Here is a 13,748-nt window from a genome sequence, read left to right as displayed (position 1 = left end):
GTCAGAAAGCTTGTGTTGGGGGTATGGAACTCTGATTTTCCTGCATAGCAAAATATTGATAAGAAACAGCAAGGTGATGGCACATGAGTTCATTCTGTGGACCACCAGTTTTTTTCGCAGAACATCAACCTTGTAAAGCACAATGTCCCCTCTTTATAAACATGAAATTTTCAACACACACATACACACACACACACACACACACACACACACACACACACACACTGTTACTATGCTGAAGAAAAAATATTAGCTAATATAACTACTTATACACAGTTTCAAAATATCAATATAATGCCCTAATGATAATATAGAGAAGAAATAAATGGAAAGCTATTATAAAAGTGAATGTTACCATATATAAATGTTTAGGTACTAATAGAATTCATGGTGAAGAATTATCATAAATGTGCTGCCCTAATGGAGACTGATGAAAGTGTCTTGTGTTGGTGATTCAAAGAGCATGACGTTATCATCTGAAACTGGTAAAGTTTTGGACAATAATAGTACCATTTCCTTCAGTTTACCTTGTAGTTACAATCCTGGAAAATTCAGCGTATGCTAAATATACTAAAAATACAAGCATTACTTCTGCTTATATGTGAAAAGGGATTTGGTTCTAGACCTAAATGTCCTAGTTGGACATTTGAAAGCTGTGTAGGATTGTGATGAGTATTACAGGATGTAGCACCCCTGTCTCCAGAGAGAATGCCTACGGTAACCTTCCCCCACCCCTGGCCCCAAATTGTTTTGAAAACCAAACCACCCTCATGACTTTCTGCTACACCTCCCGGCAGTCGATGCCAACCCTCTGAGAAACAGCTTTATTCCATCCACATTTGCCAGGGGATTTAGAAGACAGTACAGTGATTACTGCTACGGTCACACCCAAATCTCAAGTGACTTCTCCCTTCTCTGTCGTTGCCAAGCCCATTAAATAAACTGTCTCTTTCTAATACTATTACCTAACAAGTAGCTTGGAAACGTTCTGTTTGTTTTGGAAGGAGGATGTCAGCAGATAGAGACAACGCTGCATAGTGGCTGTGAGCAGGCTCCACGCTGCCTGCGTTCCAGTCCAGTCACTGCCACTTACAGTGCAGGACCCCGCATGCTACCCAACCTCTCTGTCTCAGTTTGCTTGTCTGAAATGGATAGGTATGCTGAGTTACCTGCCTAATGGGGTTGTTGTGAGGACCCTTGACACACACTGTGTGGAAGAGAGACTTGTGAGAATAGTGAACAGGAAAGGACAGGCTTTTTAAAGGTGAGAAAGGAAATTATTGAATTATAGACATACAGTGCAGAAAATTAAAAAGGTCTTGTATTTTGATTTTCTCTCTTAGCAAATCTTTACCAGAGCTCTAAATAGATTTTAATGGATAAAATTCATCATCATTCTTTCCTTTACCTCGCTTTTGGCAGGGATAATAATGGTTAATAGCTAACAATTACGGAGCTCTTAACGTGTGCCAAGCACGGCACTAATGGGTTTGCAAGTATTGTATCATTTAATTTTTAAACAAACCTATGAAGTTGTTACTATTATTATCCTCATTTTTACATATAGAAAAATGAGATAGCTTGAGCAGTTAACTCAGAGTGTCACAGGGTAGAGCCAGACTCAAATTATCTAACTCCAGAGTTCATTCTTTTAATCACTGGGCGTCGCTAAGCAGTGAAATGGGCAAATCAAGACACCACTTGAGAGAAGCCTTAACCATCCAAGCCTGTGAACAGTCTTAGGTTAATTGTTCTGGGTGACTCATCCTCGACATTTTCTGGTTAACTCTAGGACTTTATGTTCAGGACGCTCGTGGAGGTTTTGGTTTTATTTTAAAAGTGAGTTGGTGTCAGACGAGGACTGTGCAAGAGCACTTTCTGTAATGATGGAAATGTCACTTATTTGCTCCGTCCAGTACAGTAACCAGCCACTAGCCATATGTTATGTTGCTGTTGAGCACTTGAAATGTGGCTAGTGTGACTAAAGAAGTTAATTTTAAACTTTCATTGAGATTTAATTAGTTTAAGTATGAATAGCCACACATGGCTAGTATTGTACAGCACAGGTCTAGATTAGTAAAGGGGATGCAAAGAGAAAATGCTTGCAAGGGCATTCTAAACACTGCTATTTTTTGCCCTTTCTGACTTCTGGACTTGCAAAACCTCCACTCTGCACTTAAACATGAGCCAGAGTCTGCTCTAAGATACAGAAAGAATACATACCGGTAATGGGACCGACTTCTCCCTTTTTGGACAGGGAGACCTTAGTGCCATGTCTTCAGAAGCATCCTTTGTCTAGCAGGTGGGTGCCGCTCGTGAAGTCCTCCGCTGTGTTCACATTCCCAATTCTGCTGAACTGGCTCAAGAAACCTTTCATTATTGCAGCATATGTTTCAGTTTTCAGGCTGGGGAAATTGATTCCCCCAGCCTGAAGTCAGCACAGATGGGATCTTGAGCTGAGGCTTCAACACGAAAAGAACTAAATTGTTATCCCTTCACAGCTGCCATGATGCTCTGACCTCAATAGCTGTGATTGCCACAGTATGTGGAAAACTTTTACAATAAAAAGCAAAAATTTCCATTTATGGCCATCATTGTGATTTGGATTCAAGGTAGATAAGTGAAGGGTAGCATATATGTTGCTGGTTTTGTTTATTTAAAAAAAATCAACAGCATTAGAAAAAAGGTAGATTGTGTTTGGTGTGTCCATGTATATAGCAGTATACATTCCAATTCAGGTCTGTATCCAAACTTGAATGAATTTCTGTGAAAATGTTGACCTTGAATCAGGGTATATGAGATATTTCAGTGCTTAGTTTTACCATAAATGTATGTGTACTTAGACATAGATATTTATTTCTTCTTACTTTTTTAGTTTATAAAATGGCATCATTGCTGGATATAGTTTTAAAGGATTTATTTTACTCAATATTACATTTTTAAGATGCATCCGTATTATTGCATGTAGCTATAGTTCATTCATTTTCACTGCTATATGATATTCCAAGGTATAGAACATACAACTTATTCTCCTGTCAGTGGACTTTTGGGTTTTCTAGTTAAATGTTCTTTTAGTTTATTATAATTTCTGTTGGATTATTGTTTGAAGGTGGCAAGGATAGGGCATAGATTACCCACATCTCAGAAGGAGGGAACAGTAGGGAGAGGGATGAGGAATATAGGATACATTTAAAATAGGGAGGAGAGAAGGGAACTGACATATATTATTTTCTGAACACCTGGAACTGTCACATATGACATCTCATTTAATTCTCATGTTAGAGCTTTTATTATCTCCATTTCATAAGTGAAGAAATGGACCTACAGAGAGGAAAAGTAACTTTTCCAAGAGCATGAGCATAGTAAGAGATGGAGCTAAATGGTCAACCTGAGTTTTTCTGACCCAAGTCTTTCATGCTCTCTGTACATGAGGCTGACGAGAACAGTCAGGGTTTTATGACCATAAGGGGAGACGAAGTATAGATGGAAAGAGGTTACAGTTTAGGCTCTGCCTCTGAAAAAACAAAGTAAACATAGCACTAGGGTAATCTGAATTCAACCTTGTGAGGTAGACAAGTGAGGGAAAACAGACAAAAAGAACTTCATGTTCAAGGCCCCTGCATATTGCTTTCCAGCACAAATCGTTCTGGCACTGCATTCTGACTTGGGCTGTGACTTATCCAGCTAGCGCTGTGGTCCTTGCTCTTCTAGTAATTTACCTTCTGTCAAGGGTGAATTAAAAACCATAAGCAGAATAAGTTGACTCTGATTTATTAGCAATCTGTAGCATGAGGGTTTTTTTTTTTAATGGTGAATCTTTATGGAGAATTAGGATAGAATGAGGTGCCAGCCAAACAAATGAGACAACTTTATTTTTTTCAGTCTGTAACATTTTTGACTGCTACCAGTACAATCCGTCATAGAATGTAAGTACATATTCAAAATTTATTTCCATGATTTTAAATTATTGACAGCTACTGCTATCCCAGAGCTCATAAAACCCAAGTGATTGTGCAGCTGAAAAGAGAAAAATCTCTTTTGGTAAACAGAGGCTGGAAATTGAAATTGCTCTTTGCAGGTGGTTATTGTACTTGTTCATGTTTTATTTAGGTGTTTAGCAGTGCCATTTGAGTTTCTAATTAAAGTTATGTCAGCACTTTAATTGTTTATGAAGCCTCACATAGATTTAACCATCAGAGCAGCTTGATGAGGATTTGCAAAGGTAAGCTTTATGGCTTCACACAGTGGCTTCTGTCCTCTATCTTGAATGTGAAGGCAGCATTGATTCATAAGAACATTACAAATAGCTGAGTGATCACTGAAGTATATTGAGTTGAGAATGAAAAGCAGAAGTCTATTACAGATACTCTGTCTCTATTAACCTTTCTAACCCTTCTATTTAGTTTGATGGATAGAGGGATTTGTGCCCTGAAATCACAGAGGTATCACTTGCCTCAGATGTGGGATCATCTTTAAGATCATGTCGTTAATCATTTTAGCAGATCAAGACTCAGATTAACTAGTTTTGAACAATTTTGCTTCACATTTTATTTTGGCATTTAAAAAATTTTGGAAAATAGGTAATCGGCAAATCTAATCTTGAATTTATTCATTAGAATGAATAAACATCTCTATTTTGATATTTACTCTATTTTGTATTTTGGTATGTTAACCCCATGTATATATTGAATTAATGTTTGTATGATTACAATAAAAATATTGCAGTTCTCTTTTTTGACATTTTGTTGGAAAAGGAAATGATGAAGGCAATATGTACTGTTTAGAGAGATTGTTCTTATTCTAGGCTAGAAGACATTACAATAATAATCTTAAAAAGCATTTAAGTTATTGGGCCTGAAAAACATTGTTACTGGGATGTTTTAAAACTTTATCATATAGTTTTTTTAGAGTTTAATATTTTCAATGTTTTCTATTGTAATGATTCTCCTTGGTTACTTCAAAATAATTCTTTTAGTGTTTAAAGAAAGCTTTGCTTTTTAAAAATGATTAAATTAGTGTAAGGAAATATGATACTGTGATGATGTTTAGTTGCCCCAAACACATTTTGAAAAGTTAATATTGTATTCATTCACCACTTTCTTTTGATTTATCAATTTCAGATTTTGTGAAATTTATGAATTTTAAGTGTTTCCGAAAAAAAGGCAGCAGCAGAAATGAAGTAATTTCTTTCTATGTGAATGATTTGGTTTTCAGCATTTTCCAAAGAATACATGCTTGGATACCATGTAATTCATAGTCCCCTTTTTTTTTTGTACCTTGAATAATTGACTAAAGTGACTAATTGGCTAATATTGTTTTCCACGGACTTTTAAAAAAACTATCTTAAGTTTTTTATCTCAATTGCAGTAGCCTGAAAGGGGCAAGAATTAATTTTTTTTGGAAATGGCTAGGAAACTATTCTTTATCAAACTATTAGAAGTCACAAAATAGCACAATTAGTTACTGATGCCAATAATGTTATTGTTTCTTAACGTTGTCTGAATACCTCAAGTATTTGAAATGAAATGTTGAAATGTAAGTGGTTGCTGGTGTAGCTACAAGGACTGTTTGTAAAAAGCATTTAATATATTATGTTTTAGGTTCTTGTTAAATTATTTTCCTACTAGACTAAGCTTTGTGAAGGCAGGTACTGTTTCCTGTTCTGTGCTTATTCCCCATTGCCTATCATGGTATCTGGCTTAATAAATAATTGGTAGGTGAATAAATGAGTAAATGACTTCTTAAACTGATAATAGTATCTTAAAATTAGTCACCTAGCAATTGAACATTTTTTTAGGGTTATGTATCTTAAATATATAGCTTTTGATCTTAGAAGGGTTTCTTTGACTTTTATTTCTTTTGAAAAGCAGTCTAAAAAAAAAGACGAAAATGAAAATTATAGCATAAAAATATGACTGTAATCTTAATGGTCTTGTTGAATGGCTTATTAATGTCAGAGTTTTGAATTCTTGCATGTCATGAAAGCATTATATAAATTCATAAATATAATGTACTGATTTTTAGATGAGAATCCTTAATTTCTCTGCTGAAGTTTTATGTTTATTTACACAAATAATTTTAAAGTAGATGTTAATGTGTCTTATTTATGGACATTGAATGTCTCCTGTGTAGTCTCTATAATAATATTTACAGGATGACATATTACTATAAATCCATAAGTGACTTCATTACATGATAGGATATAAGGTCCTTAGGGGTAGGCATATGTCTTTCTCATCTTTATTTTTCTTTCCTAGAACCATTTTTTTTTTTTTTTTTTTTAGGCTAGGCAACCCTTGGTTGACCTCACAGATTGCAAGGACCTTGTCAGCTTACAATCCCTTATTTTTTTGTTTTTTACACCTACAGCATCTGGTCTTCCTAGGTGGTCTCCCATCCAAGTACTAATCAGGCCCGACCCTGCTTAGCTTCCGAGATCAGATGGGATCAGGCTTGTCCAGGGTGGCATGGCCGTATATTTCCTAGAACCATTTTTAATAGCAGTTATTTAAAATATATTTAAAACATATAATTGAAATCCAAGAGAAAATCTACAACTAATTCAAGATTACTCTTTTATGAATGACTGGTTATGCTAGGCAGTTGGCTGTGTATGAATCAGTTTTTTCACTAGCAGAAAGAAGGCAAGATATTAGATCTAGATTGATTCAATTTATTTTATACAGCTGTGTCCAGACTGAATTCCCTATTTCCTTGGCTTCCACGTGTGATCTTCCCTGTTTTTCTTACTCCCTTGTACATATTTCACTCTCAGTTTTTCTTGTCTGTTCTCCTTCTTTTGGTTCCTGCCTATCTAATTAACCACAGCCCGCAGTGTTCCCTTATTCATGTGCTCTGCTTCAGTCACTTCGATTACTTACGGTTCCCTGAATGGGCTGTGTTCTTGCATGCCTCTGCACCTTTGCACATGCTTTTCCTTCCGCCCGGAATGTCCTTCCTTTTCCTTGTCAGCCTGGTGGAGGGAGAATTCTTACATACCACCCAAGTATTTCAGCTGTGAAGCTTTTCTTAAGTAGAGTTCGTCACCACTGCATCTTGTACATATCTCTAGTATAGCTTTTACCATACCTCATTAGAGTTGTTTATATATAGGTATGTTTTTCCAACCAAACCAGGAGCTTCTTCAGGACCTGGCACTAATAAACATTATTTTTGATAGTGAATAAATGAAAGAGTTAGGGCTTTTCTTAGAATAGCTCCTATCTTCTGAGACAGTTTTCCAACTCAGGCTATAAAAGGTATCATCTCGAGTAGTTAGAAGTCCTTGAAACTAGTATATACTGTCCACAGAAATTGAGTAGTTTTTTCAAGAGAGCATAAATTCTAAAGATTACTAATAATCTTTGGAAGATTGATATCATGGTAACCTACTCCTCACCTTGTCGTTCGTCACACTTTGTAAGGAAATATTGTTACTATCTACTCACTGGGTTAAGTACAGTTTTTATACCTGCTGAGTATATGAAAGTACTGGTTGTTTCATAAATATCAAAATAAACTAAGATTACATAATAGTTTTTTTCTTTGGTGTTTTGAAAGTTATCATGAATTAGTCCAATATGGAGAAAATGGTTCGAATGTGTTAATGACGTTTATCCAGGTCTGATTCGGAGGATCTCTGATGGTCTGGGCAGGGTGATAGGGAGGAGCAGAAACTCAGAGAGCTTTATGTTCGAGATGTAAGTAGCAAGATAGCTTGTGGGAACAATCACCTTTGAATGATGAATAATTAGCTAGCTGACCAGGTAAAACTAAAATTCCTGAAGAGGATAGGATCAAGAAAAATGGAGACATGCTGTAGCTGTGAGATGTAGTGTAAAAATGCCTTAAAGCCTGATTTGCAGAAACTGATATATATCTGCATCAATTAGGTATACTTTCATCCCAGTCTTAAATAGTATTTTCTCAAAGGCTCTCTTATATTTTGGGGGTATTCCTAGGCCCCCCCCCCCCCATGGTGAGATACAGTAATCCTCCCACACAGACTCTTCACCAAGCTCTTGCTTGCTCCGAACATCTTCCTTTTTACGGTAGATTGTCTCATACGTTTTACTTACCTTTTATTTTTAAAATCAGGTTTTAAAAGCTATTTCTAACCTATCATGTACCTGACGTATGTGTTTTGACATCTGCAGGCTCTTAACGTTTGATGTCCTTGCTCATATTCTTCAGGCGGTGGCGGAGTGTAGAGACAGCAGTTAGAGTCCCCTTTCCTTTCTCACAGTGGTAGTCCTCGTGCAGTAGTGATATACATCATCCATTTGTGAAAATGGGGGACTTTTCAAAGGCCCACTGACAGCCAGTGATTTGGCCCTGTCTACTTTTAGAGACCCCTTAGAGCAATTCAGGTGACTGAAAAGAGTCAGTTTGTCTCAGGCTGAAGGAAAATAGAAAAAAATATTTTCCCACTGCAGGTGTGATGTTGGTATTGAGATTGCTCTTTGGCCGACATTAAACATTTCAGGGATGGAGCAAAATGACATATTTCTGTACTTGTACTTTGCCCACATGTATGGATTTGTATATTAATATATTTAAAGTCTGCCTCATTCCAATATGTTTTAAGATCCATGCTATTTGGTTATAGGTTGCTTGGGGAAAATGGTAGAAATAGAGTCTTCAGTTTTGTTTTAAAATGGAGTTTGAACACCCTTTCTTGGTGTTAAGAAAGGTTATTCTATTCGATAAGTGACCAAATTGTCACTCCTATATAATAAAGTAGAGCTAAATTTGTGACTAGATTGCCACTGTTTATTATCCAATCTCTTGTTTGTTTTTTTTTTACTTTTGTTTATTAAAAAGTTAACAAATTTTTTCAATTATAGCTGACATGCAATGTCACATTAGTATCAGGTGTACAGCGTAGTGGTTAGACATCTGTACAACTTATGAGGCGATCCTCCTAAGTACCCACCCGGTACCACACGCAGTCATTACAGCACCATCATGTTGTTCAGTCTCTGTACAGCAATAGGACTTAGGCCTGAGTGCCTGATATTGGTGGTTTCGTTTCGATATATTCTGACCTCTGTATCAAAAGTCCGTGATCCAGTAAAGTTTAAAGCAGGATTTCGAAAGTTGGTGGAAATGATTAAGGCTCTGCCTCTGCCAAATAGTAGTTATTTAGGTGAGGTCTGGCCATGCCGTATATTTATATTGTAAGGCCTGCCATTTGGTGTCTGACATCAGGATCTTGTCTGTGTAATCAGGTTTGTGTACAGTGGGGTTAAATTTCCTTTCATTATGGGAGGTCTCTGACAGTGTATACTGGTCAGAACTAGCTGTCTGGATTCTATCCTTCAAGGAAATTAGTACTTAACTCAGTTTCAGGTGTGTTAGAGATAGTTGGTGTTATCAGTTACACATCTGTGTTATATGAGTTAGTTTGTCTAATATTTTAGGTAAATACTAGTAAGAGCTATCAGAAAACACGTCATTTGCCTACTAATGTAACCCTCTCCCTGAATGACACAGGGTAACATTCATTATGCTATGATTCTGGGGAGAATATAACTGATTAGATTTACTTTGCATTCCGTTTCTCTGAAATAAATAAAAGTAAAGCTAAAGCAACAACAACAACAACACCCCTCAAATCTATATGGCAAAATCATCTGCTTTCAACGGTTAATGCTAGTTTTCAGTTTTTACCATAGGATGTCACCGAAGTACAGAAAGTAACTGTTCACAGTTAAACTTTATCTATTTTTGTTTGTTAGGTAGAATTACCTGGGACAACCTCAGAGGTAAAGTAACTGTTTCTTTTAGAATTTTTTTTAATATCATAAATTTGTTCTTATACTACTTAGCTTTGAAAAATATTACATGAAAGAAAAATGCTTATATTAAAATTTCTTTGGTTTAAATATTTGGATGAAGTTCTTTTGAAAATGAACTAATTACAGTGCTTCTTTTATTAACTTTGTTAAGTATTTTATTGATATACAATTAAGTCATTTAAATTGTACAATTTAGTGTATTTCAGTATATTCTCATAGCTGTGCAGCTATCACCAATTTTAGAATATTTTACTTTCCCCTAAGAGAACATCTATAACTGTTAGCTGCCACTTCACAATCTAGTGAATCATATGGTACCTCTCTGTTTAATATTTTGAGAAACAGTTTCTAAAGCAGTGTACCATTTTACGTTCCTACCAGTAGTGCATGAGGGTTCCAGTTTCTCCTCATCTTCGTCGACACTTGTTATTGTCTCTTTCCTATTATCGCCCTCCTAGTGTATTTGAAGTGGTGTTATCTTTGCAGTTTGGCTTTATAGTTCCCTCTGTAATGGTTAATGATGTTTAGCATCTTTTCATATGCTTCTTGGCCATTTGCATGTCTTCTTTGGAGAAATATTCCTTTATTTTAATTGACTTTTTGTTGCCATTGACCTATCTGTAAATGGTGATAAAATTAGTGTCTTCCTAATGGAGATATTATGAGGATTGAAAGAATTAATATATGCAAAATGCATAGAACAGTGCTTGACACATAGTAAATCTTCCTTTAATGTTGGTTACTATTGTTGCTACAATCATACCAATTTCTCATGTGCTTAACGCTTCCTTGTGACTGTATTTTAATTTCTCTGATGGGAGTTGTGAAAAATAAACTTTATCTTCAACTCTCAATTCTACCAACCTTGGTCTTTGCTATATATATTCAGTTGGTCATTTGTTCACTCATTCCTTCATTCAATAAGCATTTATTGAACACTTATGATGTTTCATATTTGTGTAAGAACCTGAAAATGTGACCCAAAAAATGATGGTTCTTTTCTTCAGAAAGTCTGGAAAGAGAGATACCAAAATGATTATTTGAAGAGTAATGGGTGCTTTAATATGGGTATGTACCGGCTGTGGTGACAATCTTGGTGAAGCATTCAGGAAAGGCTTTGTAGACAAGCTGAAACTCGAAGGAGGAATGGGAGCCTCTCGTGCAAAATGTTGAGGCCGGTGTTCCAGATGGTGCAAGGGCGCGTTCAAATGCATAGGGATTTGAAAGCACTGAATGTTCAGGTAAGATTAGAATTCAAGGACCGCTGCCCTGTGTCATGCTGAGAAGTGTTGGAGGTGTAGTATCATCAGCTGAGGAGGGGGCAGCTCCAAATAGGAAAATATCTCTCTTCCTTCCAAACCGTTAGTGCTCAGTACTTTCTGCTTTCTCCCCTTCTTAACGTGTCCACTTTCCATTATGAAATGTCTTACTTTTCATTATCAAATGTCCTTCTTTGTCTCTAGTAATATCTTGTCTTAAAGACTGTTTTGTCTGATACTCATGTAGTCACTGCAGCAATGTTATGGCTACTATTTTGTTTTGTTTCCAACCTGTTTGTATTTTGAATCTAGAGTATATCTTCTCTACACAGTCTATAGATGGATCTTGCTTTTTTAAATGCAGTCTCACAATATCTCCCTTTTGATTTGAATGTTTAGTCCATTCATGTTAATATAATTTTTGATTTAGTTGGATTTATATTTGGATTTATTTTGCTATTTGTTTCCTATGGGTCTCATCTCTCTTTTCCACTCTGTCCTTTTGTTACTGCCTTTTGTGTTAAACAAATGTTTTTTGAGTGTACATTTTAATTTGTTGATTTTTAAAGTCTTTTTTTTTAACGATGGCTATAGGGCTGCTATGTACAATGTAATCGCCACCAGCCACATGCAGCTATTGTGCACTTGAAATGTGGCTAATCTGAATCGATATATACTAAAGTGAAATACAAACAGGATTTTAGTGACTTAGTGTGAAATGCAGAATGTACAATATCTCATTAATAATTTATATGATTATATATTTTAATAATATTTTGGATAGTTTGGGTTAAATAAAACATTATTAAAATTTCACATAAAAAACAAAAATATAAATAGAAAATTAAAACTTTCTGTGTGACTAATCTTTGTGGCTCTCATATTTCTCTTGGAAGGCACTGACTTAAGGGTTACAACATGCATCTTTAACATATCACAATCCATTTCAGTTTTATAGTGATGCAATTCTGGTAATATATAGCATCTTTGATATAACTACATTTTCTCTCCTTTTGTGCTGTTTTTGTCCTAGGTAGAACATCTATATGTTATTAAAACCAAACAATACATAATTTTTACTTTAAGCAATGTTGTTTTTTAAATAAAGAGAATAAAACAATGTGTTTATACAGTCTCACATTTACCTACATCTTACCCATTTCCAATGCTCTTCATTCCTTATGGAATTGAGTTGCCATCTGAACTATATATTGCAGTTCCTATAGTAGTTCATGTCATTCGGGTCTGCTTGCAGTGACTTCTTCCACCTTTTTTTTGCTTATTTGAGAATGTCTATTTCATTTTTGAAGGATAGTTTTACTGCATGTAGAATTACTGGCTGAAAGTTTTTTTCTTTTAGCACTTTGAATATGTCATTTTATTCTTTCTGACTTCTGTTGTTTTCTGATGAGAGGTCAACCATTTATGGAGTAACTGTTCCCCTGTATGTGAAATTGTTTTTTTCCTGTTGCTGAAAAGATTTTCTCCTTGTCTTTGATTTTCAGCAGTTTGACTATGATTATGCCTTGGTGCGGTTCTTTTTGTTTATCTTATTTGGGATTCATTGAGCTTCTTTGATATGTAGATGAATATTTTCCAGCAAATTTTGGAAGTTTTAGGTCATTATTTAAAATATTTTTTCTCTCTTCTGGGATTCTTATGCTATGTAGATTGATATACTTGATATTGTCATACACACCACTCTGAGGCTGTGTTCTTTCTTTTTAAATTCTTTTTTTCTCTCTGTTCTTGACATTAGATCATTTCTGTTGATCTGTTCTCAAGTTTAGCATTTCTTTTTTCTGCTGCCTGAGTCTGCTGTTGAGCCTATTTGGTGAATTTTTTATTTTAATTATTATACTATTTTTATATGATTTTTTAAATTAAGTTTATTGGGGTAACATTGGTTAATACAATTATATAATTTTCAGGTGTACATTATAATTTAACATCTGTATATTCTCTTGTGTGTTTACCACCCAAAGTCCAGTTTCCTTCAGCTAGCATATATTTGATCCCCTTTACCCACTTCATCCTCCCTGGTATTTTTTTCTTTTTTAATAATTTGTCTTAATTGAAACCGTGAAATCTATCTCCTCTGTGGTCTTTTTGCTGCCAATGTCTGTCAGTTCTTTTGTTTTTATTTATTTATTTTTTAGACTGGCTTCTTAGGGGCGGCCCTTACGCCTGAATAGCTTAGCGATCTGCCAATGATTTGGGTACAGGTCTGTGAGGCTTACACCCTCTGCTAATTGACCTCTGTGTGGGTTAGGGAGCACATTTAAAAGTTGTAGCCAGTTCTCAAGTCTCCCTCGGGTTTTACTTTACATGAGGCTCTCTTGGGTTTTCCCCTTACACAGACACAGTTTCCTAGTCAGCTAGGGATGTGTGATGAGCTTATCTTAGGCCTTTTGTGACTCTCATTCCTAAGGTCTCTCCATTAAATTTCTTGCTGGTGTACCACATGCCCCAGATTGCACCACAGCCTTAGGCTAGCAGGATTTTTCCTGTTGCCTCCAACCATGTTTGCCACTTTAGCCGGCAAAGACCTAGCGTTTTCCCTTCCTTATCAAATCAAGTCTGCCCTTTCTGATAGCATAGCTTTTGGTTTCTATAGATAGCCCTGGGCTTGTCGAATAGTTTTCACCATTTCAACTGAGGTGATATAGGATGGGAAGAAGGCCACAGA

The 13,748-nt window shown here is 35.8% G+C and overlaps 1 protein-coding gene and 1 pseudogene across 1 annotated transcript in view; one reads left to right on the top strand and one right to left on the bottom strand.

Annotated features, from left to right (window-relative positions):
- LOC105308524 (histone-lysine N-methyltransferase SMYD3-like) overlaps positions 1-13,748 on the top strand; it is a 446,229-nt gene that overhangs the window by 82,402 nt on the left and 350,079 nt on the right. The gene's annotated exons all lie outside the window — the stretch shown is intronic.
- On the bottom strand, positions 6,361-6,479 carry LOC111733605 (annotated as a pseudogene).

This window comes from Pteropus vampyrus, unplaced genomic scaffold, assembly GCF_000151845.1.
Source record: "Pteropus vampyrus isolate Shadow unplaced genomic scaffold, Pvam_2.0 Scaffold584, whole genome shotgun sequence".
Taxonomy (NCBI): Eukaryota; Metazoa; Chordata; class Mammalia; order Chiroptera; family Pteropodidae; genus Pteropus; species Pteropus vampyrus.
Note: the sequence above shows the minus strand (reverse complement) of the source record. Positions and strands in the feature narration are given on the sequence as shown.